This window comes from Orcinus orca, chromosome 3 (assembly GCF_937001465.1).
Source record: "Orcinus orca chromosome 3, mOrcOrc1.1, whole genome shotgun sequence".
Lineage (NCBI taxonomy): Eukaryota > Metazoa > Chordata > Mammalia > Artiodactyla > Delphinidae > Orcinus > Orcinus orca.
In genome coordinates this window covers 25,100,001-25,119,616 of record NC_064561.1, presented here as the reverse complement: position 1 = coordinate 25,119,616, position 19,616 = coordinate 25,100,001, and the positions used below count along the sequence as shown (strand labels likewise).

Genomic DNA, 19,616 nt, shown 5'->3' with positions numbered 1-19,616 from the left:
TGCCCCCCTTCCTATGTGTAATAGGTTAAGTTCCAGAGAAACAGACTCAAAGATAGAGACTCAATTACAGAAGTTCATTTGGAAGTGCTCTCAAAATCAATACTGTCAGGGAGGGGAGGAAGATCCGGGAGAGAGAAGTTGAACAGAGAAACAGTTACAACAAAGACCTCAGCCAATCCTACGGGAATACTATAGGCCAGATGCGTCATATGAGCCTGCATGGAATTGTAAACTGTTTTTAAGTAATTACCAACATTTTAGAATTGTTCCATAAAACTCAGGCTTCCCAGTTTCTATGGAGGAATTTGAAGATATGGCAACGATTGGCTGGAGCTGGAGCCCAGCTGTGCCTTTAAATAATGCTTATGGCTTCAGTTACTGCAGGCTGTACCTGGCCAAATTCATAATAATTAGGAAACATGGCTTTTGAATCAAATGACTCCACAAAGAAATGCAAGTCTGAAACAGTAGCTGTGTGACCTTAGGCAAGTTACTTAACCTCTCTGAGCTTCAGTTTCCCCTTATGTCTATAAAGTGAGGATTTAAAATACCTACCCCACAGGGCTGCTGTGAGGATTAAATAAGATCATCTTTTGAAAGTTCTTGGCACAAAGTGAGTATGTAATAAAAGGCGCCTGTTTATGCTGCACTGATTCAAATTGTCTCTGAATCCTCTTTGGATTTTCATTTATTCCTGGAAAATATAAGAAGTAGCTGGCTCTTGAGCTTTACAACCCCATGAAGGCTTCTGTTCTGTATTTTACAGATGCAAACTGATAAGCCTTTCATTTTATGGAAATCGGAACTACAGATGTGAATCCATTCTATAAATTAAGTCAACCCTCTGGGTATGTCATCAACTACCTATGTAAGTAAGATGAAAACAAAAAGAAATTGTATATCTTGCCTTTAAAGAAAAAAGAAAATTCCGTGGTGGTCCAGCGGTTAAGAATCCGCCTTCCAACGCAGGGGACGCAGGTTCCATCCCTGTTCAGGGAACTAAGATCCCACATGCCATTGGGCAACTAAGCCTGCGTGCCACAACTACTGAGCCTGCGCCCCACAACTAGAGAGAGAAAACCCACACCCCACAATTAGAGAGAAGCCCGCCCGCTGCAACGGAGATCCCATGTGCCGCAACTAAGACCCGACGCAGCCAAAAATAATAAATAAATAATACATACATCTTTTTTCTTTTTTTTTTTCTTTTTTTTAAAAAAAAGCAAAAAGGAAAATTCAACAAACCTCAAAGAGATACAACTCCCTAAAGACAGAAGTTTTCCTTTCACTGGACTACTGTGTCCATCACATTTTGACTAATTTCATTTTCTTGGAGTAGATATCCTTTAATGATCATGCTGCCAAGTGAGCCTTATGCCAAGAGAAGAAAAGAGCCCAGGGGAGTTAGCAGGAGAAATGTACCAGCTTGCATCAGAATCTTGTCATGAGTAAGCATCTCGTGACTGTTAGACATATCAATATCCTTTTACTTTCTTATGCTTTTTTTTTCTAAAGAGAAACTTGAAAACAAGAGCCTTCAACGTTTTTTTTTTGGCCTCCACACTATTCATAGGTCAGTGGGGTCTCATCAGTAATATCTCTCTTAACTCAGAGTGATTCTCAAAGTGAGGAAGTTGGGGAGGCCCCTCTTTGAAAGTTGCATCAGGATGGGGGTGGCGATGAGAGCACAGTTTGGAGGGCCCCCCCACCAGCTGGAACTTCTACTGTGTAATCAATTGAGGGCTGGTCCTGGTGGTAGTAGTGGCAGATAACCTGCCTGGTTAGGTATATCAATGGTCAACTCTGCCATTAAATGCTTTCTGAGTCATTTCCTTACTTTTGGCTCATTCAGTTATTCAAAACATTTTATTGAGCATTTATTATGTGCCAGTCACTGACCATGGTGAATAACAGAAGCCCCAGCTATTGAACAGCAAAAACACAGTGTTATGGGAGAGACAGAGATACAGATACAGAATTATATTCCAACATGATACTTCCTGAAATGTCAGTGCATGCAGGTGAGTTTGATGCCTTGAATGGGGATAAAGATGGGGCTAGCTCTGCCTGGGGGAATTAAGTAGATCTCCTAGAGGAACTGGCTCCTGAGCTGGGCCCTTGGTGGTTACAGAGGAGCTCACCAAGTTGGGGAGGGAACCATGAATTGAGGGGCAGTGGAGAAAGGGCGTGGAGCAGAGGCAGAGCATTTAGGGAAGAGTGGATCGTTTGACTGAACTTAGAGAAACCTGTGAGGGAGAATGCAGGACTCAGGGCTAGGCAGACAGGTCAAGGGCCAATTTGTGAAGACCCTGAAAGCCAGACTACAGCACGTAGACCTCTCCTCCCAGCAGAGTGGAGCCACTGATGTTTCCAGCAGGAAACTGCCTCAATCAGCTCCTCTTCTAGAGATATGACTGTTGATACATGAATTTTTTATAAATTTATCTTATTTATTTTTGGTTGCACTGGGTCTTCGTTGCTGCACGTGGGCTTTCTCTAGTTGTGGAGAGTGGGAGCTACTCTTCGTTGGGGTGCCTGGGCTTCTCATTGCGGTGGCTTCTCTTGTTGCGGAGCTCTAGGCACACAGGCTTCAGTAGCTGTGGCACGCGGGATCTAGAGAGCAGGCTCAGTAGTTGTGATGCACGGGCTGAGTTGCTCCGCGGCACGTGGGATCCTCCTGGACCAGGGCTCGAACCCGTGTCTCCTGCATTGGCAGGCAGATTCTTAACCACTGCACCCCCAGGGAAGCCCTGTCGATATTTTGCCAGTCCGCACTGTGTCGAAATTATACAGAGGGGATTCTCTGAAGGTGGCAAACGTGGTGGAAAAGGAGAAATTGGGCTGCAAACTCAGAACAATATTTCTCAAACAGGTATGGTGCAATTTTTATGGTCCAAAAATGAATGGAAGCAAGTGCACATAATTCAAATGGCAGCAACTCCGAGAGCGTCCTTTATATTTTATTTGGTAACGTGTCTTTATGTTTAAATATTATGTGTGTCGCAAGTCCTAGAAACTCATTTCAAACAACATGGTGGCTTTTAATCCTGGAGCACTAAAGCTATTTGATAAACCTTCCACTTCCAGGCTCAGCATCATCTCAGACTATTCCAAACAAACTACCCAAAATGACTAGACAAACATAAATGTATACAAAAAAGTGTCAAGCAAGAGACATGGCTCATAATGGGTCCTCTCTCCATTTTCCCTTAAAATAATGGTTCTCCGACTCCAGATGCATCAGGCCCACCTGGGAGGCTTGATGAAACAGGGATTGCTGGGCTCCATCCCCAGAATTCCTGATTCATTTGGGTGGGGGCAGGGGGCAAGAACTTGCATCCCTAGAAAGTCCCAGAAAGCTCCCAGCTGATGCTAATATTGTTAGGAGACTACAGTTTGAGAAACATTGCCTGAAAACATGTATAATACTCTAGAGATGCTATTCAGGTTCAGGGGTCTTTCTTGTACGTTAAACCCAAAGAAACAGCAGGTAAATTATCAGAGCACTCAATGAAATATTCTAAGTGTTAACTGTCCACATCTTGATGGCAAGATCTGCCCGGGCACAGTGTGGGTTTGGCTCTATGGGAGTGGCTGAGGCTGGAGGTCCCATCTCATTTACTTTTGAACCTTCGACCCTCATTCTGTCCTGGATCGGGCTGGGTGGTCATGCAATGCTACTTCCTTGCAGACATCTGTGATGAGACCTGACTAGCAAACTCAGGAATGGAAGTCCAACTGATGTCCAGGGCTGGATGCTGGACTCTGGCCCTTGGACTAAAAGCGGAGCCCCAATGACTGGGGTCAGCAGCAGAGTCAAACAGCTGAAGCTGCCCAGTCTGACGCAGGGTGAACCCTAGCATCAAGAGATCAAAGAGCAGGAATGGGTGCAGGGGAGCCTGGAAATGTATACCAGTCCCCCTTCTCTTGTCTCAAAGGGACCCTTCTCTGGACCCATGGCATCCCTTCTTTCCCAGTCCCTGGCAGGCTCAGGGCAGAGCAGAGAACCTGGAATTCAAGCCTTCTCTGGAAAGCAGAATCGGGTTTTGCTTTAGCAAAGAAAGAGCTATGAGAAACTGGGGGTTCCCTGGGCCCTTCTCCAGAGCAGTTACGCCAAGTCAGCATTCACCATTTGGGTTGTGGATGCTAATTTATTGGCTCATGGAAGGTCAATCTCATCCCCACTTCCCCACTGTTCCATATGAGGCAGACATGAGACCTCTCACACTGCCTGGCCCCTCCTCCTTGGGGAGGCAGAGAAGTTGGGCAGATGTTCTCAAACCCTCCTTTGCTGCCTTCATGCAGCCCCTTGCACGTCCTGGCAGAAGCCACTTGGACACCAGAGGGCGCTGTGGCACCAGCTCATTCCCCAAAGTCTCCTTCCGCCAAAGATTCCAGGCTCCAGGGCAACCGAGTTTTGAATGCCAGACAACCACATCCAACAGACACAAGGTTGGAAGTGATCCAGGAAATGGGAACGTTGTGTTTTTGCTCACTTCAAGTTGTCACTGATGGTTCAACAGTTTTTCTGGAGGAAAGGAAATAAAAAGTTACCACTATGCTAACTGTGCATAGAGATTTTAAGACCTGTTCTGATTTCAGACAAGTTCAGAATTTGAAATAAAGAAACACATACCTTGAAAACAAGAAAATGAGGTAGTAACTGTCAGGGAAAATTCTACAGGGATCTATGCAGAGGCCCGTTTGCAGGTTGCGGCCACCGTAGGGACTCATGTGCTGGTCAGGAAAATTCCAATTGTCCAGGAAACAGCCACAGACATGACTGGACTGGATTTCGCTGGGTATCAGCAAAGGAGTTCAATCTCTCCACTTGAGGGGAAGCTCGAGGGATAACTTTTAGTACTTACTGAGCACTTACTGTTAGCTAAGTGAGTATATGTTTTACACGGATTATCTCATTTCATCTTCACCAAAACCTTCCGAGATGAAGACGATTTCACGGATAAAGAAACTTCGGCTGAGAAAAGCTGAGTGCAGCTAATCAGCTGGTGAGCAGTGATACAGGATTCAAACGCATGTCTCCAAGAAGGGAGCCCAGGCTCACATGTCTCACTGACTGTCCTCTCCAGGCCAGCTCTCAGCCGTGCCCAGCAGCAGTGACCTGGGCCCCAGTCAACCCTGACACTCTTAAAGGCAGTGGGGATCACAGACCAGCACAGACGGTTAGCTTAGAACTCATGGGGGACTGGAGAGGGGAAGGTATGATTTACAAGCAGGTGAAATACTTCTGTGTAGAAACCAAATAAAATAAGTTTTCTCGGACAGGCTCATTTCAGGTATTCTGTAACATCTGCTGTCGGGGGTGCATAAATGATGGGTAGAGTGATGGTTCCTCCTGATTTTCAGTCTGCGGATTATGAAACTGAAGGCATTTTAGGCAGAATTGAGCCTCTAGAGATAGGAGCCTCAAGTGTAATCCAGGCTTGGCAGTGATCACATCAGCCACGTTTTATGAGAAGATGAATGAAAAGGCTATTGAAATCAGGAAGCACCATATAAAAGAAAGAGAATTGTATGTGAACCAGACCAAGAGCACCTCCCTCTCTCTCTTTCTCTCTTCCTCTCTCTCATGAGAACACCTTCTCCCTTCCCATGGAGAAGCCTCACGACACCCCGCAAACAAGCACGACCTGAATCACAAGTGGGTTCAAATCTCTGCCCTGCTGCTTCCTCGTTGTGCAGCCTTGAACACGCAGCTCCACCTCTCGGAGCTTCAGTTTCTTCGTCTCTTAAATGGGAATAATAACAATCAGACCTCACAGAGTAGATGGTAACAATGACAGCACACATTTATCACATGCTACGAGCCAAACACTGCCCACTGCTTTCATTTCAGCCCGTCGCATCTTCCCAACAGACCGCTGGGCAACAACTGTCACTACCCCCCGATTTACCCTTAGGAGGAGAGTCCCAGAGGGGCAGTGTTCATAAGTTACAGAGTGGAATTCACACTGGAGTTTAGCAGAATTTAGGGCTTAGAACTTAAAACACCCACTGATTGGTCATAGGAGCCACTGATTAAATCTGAAAGGGGCTGGAGAAACAAGACCTCTGACAACTTAAATGACGTCATAGGTCCTCACAGATAATCTAATGGCACAGAGTGAATTTTGTTAAAGAGAGAGAAGCGGGCTTCCCTGGTGGCGCAGTGGTTGAGAGTCCGCCTGCCTATGCAGGGGACACGGGTTCGTGCCCCGGTCCGGGAAGATCCCACATGCCGCAGAACGGCTGGGCCCGTGAGCCATGGCTGCTGAGCCTGCGCCTCCGGAGCCTGTGCTCCGCAACGGGAGAGGCCGCAACAGTGAGAGGCCCACGTCCTGCAAAAAAAAAAAAAAAAAAAAAAGAGAAGCAAAGGGAGAGGAAAGAGGTTTTCTGATGTTCTTTTTTTTTCTTCTCTTTGGACAGGACTTTGTATTTTCCAAGACACTTCCCATACACAATCTCTTTTGATCCTGATGCTAATCCAATGAGATGCACAGGACAGATTTCATTATCTCCATTTTACTGAAGATAAAATGGGTCCTAGTAACTAAGTGACTTGCCAAAGGCCCCACTAATGACACAGGTGCAGGTAAAATTTCACAGGGTGGCAGCAGGATTAAAAGAGTCAGATCATGAGTGAGGACTTGGCATGTCAACTGGCATATAGCAAGTGCTCAGTAAATGCTTGTAGGATCTGAAAGGGTTTGAAAAGGCTTCCTAGACCATACTCATTCCCTCTTGCCCCAGTCATGGATCTCCCACTGTGTGGCACGTTTCAGCTACGGTGTGGAGAGAAATGTTTGGATCACATGGACCATTCAGTGAAAAACTTGGGGTTGTTTTGAACACTGTCAGAGTTGGGTGGAAAGGCCTGCAAGAAGCCAGGTGACTGATTCTACCAGTCCCTTCAGAGAACCTTAGAGCAGGAAATAATCTAGAGATGGTCTGGTCCAGTATTTTCCAGCTCTCAGGCACTGTAGCATCCTGAGAGAGCCTGCCATATCTGAATGCCACCTGCACTGCTGTTTATTTATAGTTTGCTGGAAATCGACTCATTTTTTAATTTACATGAATGTATTGAAATACATTTTATATATATATAAAATTAATATTTATTCATGAAATTGTGGATTTGATTTGCTGGAGGTAGATTCTTCTAATATGTTCGTCTGTTCCAGTTCATGTATTTCTAATAAACACATAGTGATTAGAAAATTAAAATGTGTCCATGTTCCACGCTTTCAGAAGCTCTGATCCAGTCACGTGCCTTATTTGTCTAAAGCAGAAAAGGCAGCATGAAAGAAGAAAATATGGCACAGATAATAGACTCAAGTCTTCGAATCTAGGGCTCTTTGCGACGAAATATCCCCTTTTGACCTTAAGATCTGCAGCATTAGCTCTCTAAAGTTGTGTGGGACAACAGTGTCAGGAGGTAGGAGATATACACGCCCATCAAAGTCTTCCCAGGGGGGCCCTGGTGGGTAGGGCTGTGGGCGAGTTGAGGCTGTCCTTCGTGCCAATCACCATCTTCTCCCAGGCTGTGTATCACTTCCGTAATCTCGGTTTCTGTGTAAAAAAAAGGAAGGCAAAGTTATTTTAATATTTTTATAATATGCATCCTTCATAAATCCAGAAAGATGTGCATTGCCCTTTAAATTATGGGAAAAATTCATTTTTGCTCTCTGTCAAGTGCTTCCTCTCTGATAATCATACCTGTCAGTGGTTGAGCATGTGCTTTGCACCAGGCGCTGGCTTAAGGATTTATCCAAATTATTTCCTTCTTACCAGCTTAGAAGGTAGATAGTATTATCTGTGTCTTCCAGCAGCAGTAAGGGGTAGAAACTGGGTCTGAGCTCAAGTATCTCTCCTATACTGATTTCTTGTCAAAGCAGCAGGCTGATTTTTTTGTTGTTCTTTGTTTGTTTTGGAGGGTTTTTTCTTTGTTTTTGTGTTGTTGTTGTTTTTTGGGGGGGGGAGTGCACTACATAGCTTGTAGTAGGATCTTAGTTCCCCAGCCAGGGATGGAACCTGCGCCCTCTGCAGTGAAAGCGCGGACTCCTAACCACTGGACTGCCAGGGAATTCCCCAACACTGATGTTTTAGAGTTGGGATGACGGTCACACTTGACCTGATAATGGCATTAAAGCCTGCACAGCGCTGCCTCCTCTGAATCTGGCCTGGAGGTGGGCGGGATGATGCTGGTTCCCATTATCCAAACTGCAGAAGCTCACGGGCAAAGGGTGTCCATGACGTGCCCGTAAAATCACACAGCTGAGGCCTGGAACCCAGCCACTTCTGGCTCCTGGCTCTTTGCAATTGCTGAGCACGTTGCCCACAGCTGGTTGGATGCAGTTATATCTAAGGGTGGAAGCAGAGGCAGCTGGGCACACCCAGCTCAGACTGCACCTGCCCGGGCGACGGCCTTGCTGTGGGGAGCGCCCGTCTGCCCGCCTCCCTACAAAGGGCGATGTCAGAGACGCTTGTCCTCTGATAGTCAACAGCTCATCCTGCTAGTCAAGGGAGAGTCAAAACATAGTTAAAGTTTAGTGGACTTCATCCCTTAATAATAAAAATAATAAGGGTGCAATTAATAGCAATCCTGTACACTTTTGTGGATGCTTTCGTCTGAGAATCCAAGTGGCTTGGAAGAGAAGCCGTCATTAGGCTGATTTTACAGATGAGAAAAATCAAACGACTTGCCCAAGGTCAGGGCCGAGTCAGCCCAGGAGCCACGGGGAGAAGGCCGGGCTCTCTCCCTCCACCCCTCTCTGTACCTGGCACTTTGGTAGTTATCTTTCATCTGAGAATCTTAATCTCCCAACAATTATCACCGGTCATCAGTGGCCAAAAGAAAAAAAAAATCTCTACCTGGCTTGCCCATCAGTGGAGGTCTCCATCCTATGCTGCCTCTTCTGACCGACAGGGAAGAGTGAGTGCCATGCCCCGCTACCATCCCCCATTCCCCTACTCCTCCCCCACGCCCAGGCGGGGCCCAGGGTCCTGGTCTCACCACTCAGTGGGGGCTGAGGCCCCACGACGTCAAGAGACTGGGAGTGTGTGACAAAGTGAGAGAGTGGCATGGACAGATACACAGTCCCAAATGTAAAATAGACAGCTAGTGGGAAGCAGCCGCATAGCACAGGGAGATCAGCTCGGGGCTTTGTGACCACCTAGAGGGGTGGGATAGGGAGGGTGGGAGGGAGACGCAAGAGAGAGGAGATATGGGGATATATGTATATGTAGAGCTGATTCACTTTGTTATAAAGCAGAAACTAACACACCATTGTAAAGTAATTATACTCCAAAAAGATGTTTAAAAAAAAAAAGAGAGACTGGGAGTGAAACAGGCAGCCAGCCCAGTATGTGAAACCATTTCCAATATAAAAGACTGAAAGTCATTTTGATGATGCCGGTTTTGAGGGTGTGTTTATTCCAGCTCACATAAATCCAGACATTATGGCACGAGGTAAAAACAGGTTTTGGAGTCAGATACACCTGGATTTGAATTTTGACTCTGCCACTTATTAGCTTAAACAAATTGCTTGGCTTCTCTGAGCCTCAGTGTCTTTTCTTCCCCTCAACCCCAGAACCTCAATGTCTTTATTCGTAAAATCAGTATGGCTGTTACCTTAGGTACCTTTGACTCAACAAAATCAGCTACTTGTGCTCTCTCTTTCTTTAATTGAAACAGCGTAAAATGATATTTTGCATATATAGTCCTGAATGTACTGTACATTGCCTTATACATTATAGAACGTGTATATACCCAGGGTGCAGAGGATACATTCCACACCAAATATATCAAAATTTATGGGTAAATATTTTTAAAGGATTTTCGAGAAGAATTTTAACAATATTCAATTTTTGTCTTTGCACTCTGATTTGGGGCTATAATGTCCTTCCACCATAATAACCATTCGTGATTGTTGGGAGATTAGAGCCCGTGGGCACTCCACCAGTGGGAAGGATTTCTATTAGGCACAGTCTAACAAAAGTACGAAGCTGAAAAAAAATTAAAACAAAAACTCTTGCCTCTAGGAAGGAAAAAAGGAGACGGAAGAAGAAAGAAGAAGAGGCAGAAGAAGAGAAAGAGCTGCCCTGAGCGAACGTGATTGGCTAGTACCGTGCGGGGCTGTCCTGACGGTCCTTCTCAGCCCCTCAGCCCTGGAAGATGCATCGTGCAACTCGCTGCACAGATGAGGAAGCAGGTTCCACGTCATGACAGAACCTGTCCAGGTTCACAGAGCCAATAAGCGGCTAACAGGGATTTGAGCTCCCGCCTGTCTGATCCCCGAGCTTGTGTGCTCTGTTGGGTACTTGGAAGTCTTCTTCCTTAGAAGACATTTTTCACGGATTGGATGGTAGAGAGGTATCTGCTTGTATCCATCAGGGTCTGGGCAGGAAACAGCAAACACACTCACCCCAGGCCCTGATGGTAAGTGAAAGTCAAGGCTGTGGGCAAGGTGAGATGCCTGGGGAGCTACTCCCCCAGACCCAAAGGGATGAAAGGAGGTAGCAGTTCCAGGAATCTGAACAGAGAGAGTTATGTAGAGGAGCCCCTTCACCAGGGTGGGGTTCGGGTGTGGAGGATACATACCCCACCTCCTTCCTCTACTTCCCCTGATCTCCAGATGGGCTCCCTACTGCCCAAATTATCCTGAAAAGCAGAGGGCGAAGGAGCTAGTTTTCCAAGTCAGCCTCCTAGGACAAAAAGCAGAAGAGAGACGAGTAAAGAGCAGATGTGGGGTGGGATGATGGAGGACCAGTCTTCCTTCAATTATGAAGAGTCCCAGTGGCAGGCTGCCTCCCCTCCCAGAGCCGGGCGGTAAAGTCCCTGCTGGCCCGTCCTAACTTGTTCTGAGAGTTCTTGAAAGATCTTGTCAGGAGGCAGGAAAGCATCCCTCGGAGCTGGTGAGAGAAGGACATCCAGTCCATTTTACAGATGCAGAAGTTGAGGTCCAAAAAGGGCAACGATTGGCACAAACACAACTAGGGACAGCACCAGGAAGAGAAGATGGCAGATGGATTGTTCATTCTGGCCTCTAGCTGGCATCTTAATCCATCCATCCTTCATTCATTCATTCAGCAATTATCTAATTATCTATGGAGAAGCCAAGGTGTCCCAGACGTCCTAATCGACAGAAAGCCTGGGGCGATGATGTATCTTTTCATTCGTCCATGGTTCAGTTATAAATAGTGATAATCACTGACATCTATTCAGTGCTTACTGTTTGCCAGGGACAGTGCGAGGAACTTGCCTCTTGCCTGCATTATCTCATTCAATCCCCACAATAACTCTCGGAGGGAGGTATAATTGTTACTGTCTCCAGTTTACAAATAGGAAATCGAGACTTAGCTTAAGTAACTTGTCCACCATCACCCAGCTGGGAAGCAATGAAACTGAGCTCAGAGCCTAGATCTTTCTGACTCCAGAAGCTAGTGTTTAAGCCCTGGGCTGCATTTCAGAGGCCCAAACTGGCCACCAGTAGGCCAGGTGCTGCCCATAGACGTGCTTTATTTGTTTTTAACCAAGCCAACGTGCAAAAACTGGGAGATTTCATTTGTAAAAATCCAGATTTCCTTACTTTCCTTTTGAAGGTCTAGAAGACTTGGCTACACGAGGCGTGCGTTTCTTCCTGGCACAGCTGCCTGCTATGCAACTTGCCCATGGCTGTCTGCCGCCTCTCTCCATAGACAGCCAGGTTTGTGGTCCTGGCTGGTCTGCCTCTTCGTTCCACGGCAAAATGCAACAGACAGCATGATACGGGGTGAGTGCCCCCAGGGTGGGGACTGGGGCTTTATGCCCTGGGCAGGGTCACTTTTCCTGCCACTTGGCCAAACCCATGGGAAACCCTCCAATACAAAGGATTCAGGGCAGTAAACAGCTAATAACCTACCTTTCCTCTGCTCCTCCTGGCCGGCCCCGGCAATGGAGCACAAAAGGCAGCCCCACGATGCCAGGAAAATGCCCAACCAAAGAGGCCCGTCTCCAAATGCAGCCCATGACAACCCCATTGAAGGCAGATAAAACATTTTCAACAATATCACCTTTTATCTTGCTCTGTGGGCCAAAGGGGTAAAACACAGTTGCCAAACACAAATTAACGTGTAATTATTTTCCTTGCCTGAATCATTTTCTTTCATGTGTCAGAGCACGCTGAGCAAATAGCACCACACCTTGAACTTTAATTGTGGTGATCAGGGCTCTGAGCCACAGGAAAGTCTTTTGCTAACGCCTCCTTCAGCTCTGACTTTCAAGTTGAAGCAACTGATTTTTTTTCCCCTCCTCATCTCTTCTTTTTAAGGAAAAGAGACATATATTGGGGGACGTCTCAGGGCTGCTGCAACCAATATCATGCCTGCTTGGCTATGGGAAAGTGCTTCTCCCACCACAAACCAAATATAAATACAGCCGCCTCTGACAGGTGACTTAGTGAGTTAATAGCTGTTCTTTTCTCTTATTCATTTGGTGGCTAATTATTTGCCTAGTGAGTTTTAGACCACCTATCTTTGTATTAATACTCTAATGGGATACACACTATATTGTTTATCTGCTAAGATGGTCTTGAAGTTTGAGTTGCATGAGAGTAGCAACGGGAAAAGAGAAGTAGGGGCTTACCATGGGCCTCTGTTGAAAGGAACATGGGCTGGCATCTTCTGATCCTCTAAGCCTGGTTTTGTACGTTATTTTGAGCCGTTTCTTCTTTCTGTCTCGGCAGACGTAAGGCGACGCTCCCAGGTACGTGGTGATAGTGATGGTTTAGACACGAGAAACCAGCTCTTCACTCACAGGAAAATCGCCTCCCTCTTGTCATTGGGGAAGATCGAATTCAAAGACATCTACGGGGAATCAAAACACAACTGCGGTTCTCCATGACTTCCAGTGCCTCAGCCCCGGGCACAACATCATCATTGAATGGAAGTTCAATCAGCTCTTCCCGAGGCTCATTTGGGATCCTTGGAGATGAGGGAAGATGGTGAGGTTGATGACTTCGCTTTCCTTTAAGTAATTCATGAATCTGGGGACTGTTTTGAACACGAGACACAAAAGGTCCTTGAGTCTAGAAATGTTTAATCTTTTCCATTGTAGCATTCTTCATTACGATGTGCCCAGCCCATGAAAGTTAGTATTAACATGACTGACACCTAGTAGGTACTCAGCAATATATGATAAGTAGAGGAATAAAATATGCATAAATGGATAGCTTAAGAATTCATTTTGTTGGGGATAGGGGATTTCGTTGGGGATAGGGTTAATTCTTCATTCATGCAGCCGTGAATGCATGAATTTATTTACTCAACAATAATTAAGGGCCTACCCCAAGAACTGAGGGTTCTGTAAAGAGAAAGACTCAACCCCTGCTCCCAATAAGAGTCCGGAAGAGGCAAACATAGGTGTGAAAGTTTCAGAGCCCTGGAGTTAGGGCTACTATGGAGACAAACACAGCTGGGGTGCTTGCTGAGTGCTGAACAGCGATTCTTTGAGTGTAATTCTGACATGATATTTTCACTGACATTAACGATGAAGATGAAAGTCAAAGAACAAGGACTATGTTGGAGCCCCACTTGTTTATCAATGTTGTTAGCAACTTCTTTGCGAAGTTGAATACTAGTTTTCAAATATCGAAAGAATATTTTCTTCTGTTTTGGGGGGCTATTCACAATGCAATGCAGCAAGTAGAAGCTGCACTGTTGAGATTTTCTCCATCACTTTGTTAAATCTAGTCAATCAACACAGCAATAAACTAAGCCCTGATAGGTAGCATTTGCCAATTTCCATGGTGTAAATATTCCAACTGTGGCTGATCTCAAAGCTACGACTGTGATGTCACTGAGAGTTGCACAGCAGTGCCGCATTACGTAGCATCGCCACCATACAGATGCACGGGATGTAAATAATCTTCAGAGTATAGATATTAGTAAAATGTAATAAAATAATTAGGAAGTGACAAGTTTTGAGTATTTATGACCTTTGTTTTTAATATAATTTACTTAATTATGTGTTTATAATTGAATCTTTAATAATTGCTGTGTTTAACAGCCGGCTTGCAAAATTCCTGACAATTTAATAATTGGCTTTCATAGATTGGTAAGGGCAGGCTCCGGCCCATTCCTGGGCCTAACCCAACAGAGAGGTCAAGGAGGGCTTCCCAGAAAAGGAGATCCCTGAGCCGAGAAGCACCATAGTGTGGAGAAGATATTGGGCTCCATCCAAAGTCCAACTCCAGGGATTTGAATCTCAAGTCTGCCTCTTCCTGGCTCTGTGACCTTGTTGTTAGTTGCTTGGCTATTCTATGCCTCAGTTTCCTGTTCCTTAAAGTGGGCATGATAATGCCTAACTCCCAGGTTTGCTTTGTAGATGACGTATCTGGCCTCTAGAGATGCTCTCACATGTTAATTCTTATTGAAAGACAAGTTGGAGCCCGAGTGGAGGTGGGGGAGGATGGGGGCCGTTCCAGACAGACTGGGAGAGCTAATGCCCAAAGGCAGACCGGGAGAGAGCCAGGGGTTCATAGAAAGAGCCAGTTGTTCTGCAGGCACAGAATCCCTGAAAGGACAAATGAGGCTGGAAGAGTAGGCAGGGGCCTTGAATGTCACGCTCAGAAACTTCGCCTTGATCCTGGAGGTGGGTCCCTCTGCTCCAGGGGAGGACTGTCTGGGCTTGTTTCCCCATCTTGAAAACAGAGCTCACTCAGCCCATCCCATCACTTGGGATGATTATAGCGATTAAAAGGACTACCTGGCAGACAGTAAAAATGGTTTAGTTATCATTGTTTTTATTATTCTGAGAGCCCTGCTCGCTGCCTGGGAATGACAGGAGATGAATGAAGGTTTGTTATTTATGCTGGACTGTCATGGTCAGATGGCCCCCAGGTAGAGCTGGGAAGGCCTCTGGAAAAGATCCACCTGCTGCCAGAAGTGGCTTTCCTCAGGTGGCGATCTGGAGAGCACAAGAGGTCAACACCTAGGGGAACTCTGTTTGAGTCCCTTTGAAAGAGTGATCACACCAGATGGTGTCCTCACAGCCCACAGAAGCTGCTGTCAGTTTCCCAGGGTCCACAGGATGCCATGTGACCCCATCATGGCTGCCCAGAGACCTGGCCCTGAGACTACCTTTTCTTCCTGTGCTGGGTACCCTGTGCTGGGTAGTCAGCTTGATCATCTAGATAATTTTTAGGCCCTAAATGCTATTGCTGAGGAAACAATCAGAGACATTTGCTTGTTTGTTCTGCATGAAATCACCAGTTTGCCTGTTTATAGAAAGCTATTCAAGTCTCTGCCATTTGGCCTGAACAGACACAAGCCAAGAACTTACTGTTGCTTTTTTAATGAAATACCTACTGTGTGCCAGGGGCTTTCCCAGAATACCACCCACATTTGTTTGTGAGAGATTTCTGGAGATAAGTCTGGTGGACAGAGGAGCAATGTATTTACGAAGCAGCTGCACGGCTGTTGTCTCATTAAAGCCTTAGGATGGCTTGAGGGGCAGTTGGTAAGAGTGCCTTTTCAGAGATAAGAAACATGAGCCACAGAGAAGTTAAGTGAATAATGATAACCAGGATGAGTTTTGAGCATCTAGGACAGTGCAGTAGTGTTAGATGCATGAACCCATTCCCCAGTCGCTGCACCAGGGTAAAGGAGGTCCTATTATTAACAGCCTCATTTTATAGCTGAAGACTCTGAAGCTTAGACAGATCTTAGCTGCTAAGTGGTGGAACAAGCGTGTCAGCCCTGTTATCACTCCAGAATCCAAGCTCTTAACCATGCCTGGCGAAGGGCCCAGGGCTGGGAGGTGGAGACGGGGCTGCAACCAGCCGGGTTTGTCTCTAAGGGGCTGTGTTCTTCCGTTCCCCACCACTGTTACGGCTACCATCTTCTCCCACTTAGAGTGGAGATTTTCGCCCTCCGTACGTGGAATAACATCACCTGGGGCTAAGATTCAACCGCCAGCGCCAGCGCTGTGTGGGTTCAGGTTTATCCATTGTTTCTGGGCCCACTTGATGAGACCACTGGGTCTCATCCATTTCTAGATATCAATTTAGAAAATTAGAATGAAACTAAAAACCACCCTTTGGCCTCCCTCAAGCTTCTTCTCTCCCCCCAACAAAGGTGCAGCCCCAGGGGTGAGTGAGGCATTACTCCGTGTCCGGGGAGGGCTGGGGAGAAAGGTGCTGGGTAAACATCACACCAGATGTTTTTGTTCTGCCTCTGCGCTACCAGCGGGCTGAGAGGGACCAGCTCCTCTGGGAACTGCCAGCTTTGCTATTTCTCACTGCACCCGCTGCTCCATGCCTGGACCAGACACTTCATAGCATGCATCTCCTCCCAAACAGCATCTCATGTTTTTTGTTTGTTTGTTTATTTTTCCCTTTTTTTCTCTTCTTTTATTGTAGCCAAATTCACACCAATTTAAGAGAGCTCATTCTCCACCTCTCCCCTAGGAAACGAAGCAGAGAGAGAATGAGAGAGGACAGGAGGCTGAAGGAGCAGAAAACCATCAGAGAGCAAATCTATACGCTGTGCTAAATGCCACTGGGAGAGAGGTTTTCCCATTCTTTTCTGCTTATCTCGGTGGAATCTGTTTCTCATAATAAAAATATAGTCAAGAATGACTGGTGGGGGCTTCCCTGGTGGCGCAGTGGTTAAGAATCCGCCTGCCAATGCAGGGGACACGGGTTCAAGCCCTGGTCCAGGAAGATCCCATATGCCACGGAGCAACTAAGCCCGTGTGCCACAACTACTGAGCCTGTGCTCTAGAGCCCATGCTCCGCAACAAGAGAAGCTACCACAATGAGAAGCCCGTGCACCACAACGAAGAGTATCCCCCGCTCGCCGCAACTAGAGAAAGTCCGCATGCAGCAACAAAGACCCAATGCAGCCAAAAATAAATAAATTAATTAAAAAAAAAAAAAGAATGACTGGTGGGCCCCTCATCTCTGAGGAGGGTGAGGGAGCACCGTACTCAGGGTCATTTGGAATCTCAGCTCTGCTATCCATTCCTGTGTGACCTCGGGCAAGTGTCTTAACCTCACTGAGTGCCTGCAGCCTCCTCTGTGAAATGAAAGAATACAGACAGGGGCTGGTTCACCCTTCCCTGAGCCTCGCAGATCTCTGTGGAAATGATCGTTGTGCCCATTTTACAGATGAGAAAACTGAGGCACAGAGAGATTAAGTAATTTGCCCTAAGTCATAGAACTAGAAAGTGGCAGAATCAGGATTCAAAACCCAGGCCCTCTGCTCAAAATACTCATTTTCTTCCCCTTCTCTTCCCATCGCTTAACCTGAATTTGGTAACTATTCAATATCGTCTCTCTGCCTAGGAGAATCTTGGCCATAGGAGGGCTGAGAGAGGACTGACCTACCCACAGGAGAACCATGGAGGTTCTCCACTGTCAGTTTTCTCCCCCACAACCCTTTTCCTTTGTAGAACATTTTCAAAATAGAGTTAAGCCAAAATAATAAATTATAAACCATCCGTAATCCCACCCACTCCAAGATAACGACTTTTAATTCCTAGAGCTTTACTCCAGACACCTTTCTATGTATATAAATACGTGCTTTTAAATATCTAACAAAAAATAACATTATGATACATAAGCTTTTGCTTTGATTTTTAGTCCTAAGGTGGATATAGCTTTATGAATTTATGAATTTATATGATTATAGATATACATTGTCTATCTAATATACATTTCCTGTAGATGATGCAGGAAATGATGAGGGAAAAAATCACTCCCACACCCCCAGCCTGAAGTGATCACTGTTCACTTCACCATGTAGGTCCTCCCCAGCCTTTCTCTATGTAGGATAATGTATGTACAGTACATTTGTTTTTGTACAAATTTACTGACATGGGAAAATGCCCACAATATAATATTACAGAAAAAATAACCATTCAGAAAACTGCAAGCATGGTTACATTTTTGAATGGTTATTTTTTTCTGTAATATTATATTGTGGGTATTTCCCCATTGTCAATAAATATAGCCCACATCACGATTGCCAATGACCGCACAATATTTCATCTTATGCATGCGTCATAATTTAACCATTCTCCCACTGTTGGTCACCTAGATTGCTTCTAACATTTTCTTTTTACAAACAGTGCTGTGACGAATAGCCATATGGCTGAGTTTTTGAGCATCCTTAGTTATTTCCTTAAAATTAATTCTGAGAATTAGAAAGTCATGGGCTTAAATAAGAACTCTGCTCTGGGACACTCAAATGCAAAGGTTTTCAGGAAGAGCTCATGTAACGTGGGGTTGGTGAGCCAACTGCATTCTAGAGGATACATTTGAATAATTAGTGTTTATTTTGCCTCCTGAAGAGGAAATGCTCTTTCTCAGTTGGACTCAGTCTCTTTCTTTTTCTAATGTTCACATCATTCATGCTTACATCCGCAGGTCAGATGCCAGCCAGGCTCGCTCCAGCTCTTGAGGTCCAAATAGATCAAATCCCCATTATCATGTCTTTCTGAATTTTCTAGATTCCTGTGTGTCCTCCCTCAACTGCAGGTACATCTTGGCCAGTTTCCACAGAAAAAGCATTGCCCATCAAGCATTTCTTCCATTCCTGCAGAGTTTTCTGCGAGATTCCGATAAGGTATAATGTTCACTCCCACAAGATACCAAGGTATTTCTTCCAAATGAATGCGGTACTTTCCGAAAGAAAACTTTTGTTGAATAAATTTCTCTACATCTGCCTTACCTTACCTATCTCCATTTTATTTATAATACGTCTATGGGACTGTCTCAGTTTAAAATATTTTGTTCAATTGTGCCCATCTACCTAAGGTATGTGCTTAGAAATTCCAACAATAATTTGTTATTCACACTGCTTCATCAAACCAAAGTGAGTACAGCTATCAACTGTGTGCTCTGATTTGGGTTCTAAAATTATACTTAGCACACTTCACACAAATAAAATAATAAAATAAAGTAAAATTAAATTAAATTTGTAGAATTTTAGCTCCTGTCTCAACATTCTGCCTTGCATTATAATTACTTGTTTATATTTATATGTCCACCTTTACCCTCCATTGGTTGTTCATTTATTTAAGGCAAAGACAAAATTATTCAGTTTTAGACACTTCATCTCCATCTCCCCAGGCCCTAGCCCCAGCATGATGCCTAAGACAACGTTAGCCTCCAACAAATGCCTACACATTTTGTTGACTAGGATGCCCTTGGATCCTCAGAGTGTTCACAGATCTTCTCAGGTGGGTCCCCATAAATAGCAACACTGTCATTAATACATACAAAGTTACACAGACTGTGTCAACAATGAGCCGGACAAATGTTTGTTTTTATCCATCTCAGGAGTTGGTTCCTTTCTGGTGCGATGAGAAAATAAACAGAGATCAGACTCTGAAAGCCAGTGGGTTTGGATGGCTTAGGCAAGGCTTTCTTTCCAGGTGGTTCACATTGGGATCTGTCCTTGAAGAGCTGAGGGGTCTCCAGTTTCTATCTCTCAGCCCACTGGATCTCCTGCATGTACCAGAATTCAATTTGGACTAACAGCTGAAGGGATGTTTTCTAGCTACAGAATCCAAGACAGCCTAGAAGGCAAGAATTATAAGCTTAATTGGAGCCCCGTTTTCAGGATCAAAGAGG

General features: G+C 45.3%; 2 long non-coding RNA genes across 4 annotated transcripts; one reads left to right on the top strand and one right to left on the bottom strand.

The window, feature by feature from the left end:
• Window positions 1–3,002: 3,002 nt before the first annotated feature.
• LOC125964025 (uncharacterized) lies at window positions 3,003–12,089 on the bottom strand. Its single transcript, XR_007476532.1, has 3 exons — window positions 11,901–12,089; window positions 4,637–7,569; window positions 3,003–4,528 (listed from the first exon to the last, which is right to left on the bottom strand). It is a non-coding gene; the product is annotated as an uncharacterized LOC125964025 (long non-coding RNA).
• LOC117202226 (uncharacterized) lies at window positions 9,320–16,859 on the top strand. Of its 3 annotated transcripts, none has more exons than XR_004484441.2 (4): window positions 9,320–10,438; window positions 11,602–11,771; window positions 12,723–12,980; window positions 16,398–16,859. It is a non-coding gene; the product is annotated as an uncharacterized LOC117202226 (long non-coding RNA). The 3 variants fall into 3 exon arrangements; XR_004484442.2 differs by having other exon boundaries at window positions 9,320–10,466; window positions 16,446–16,859; XR_004484440.2 differs by having other exon boundaries at window positions 9,320–10,466.
• The last annotated feature ends 2,757 nt before the right edge of the window (window positions 16,860–19,616 follow it).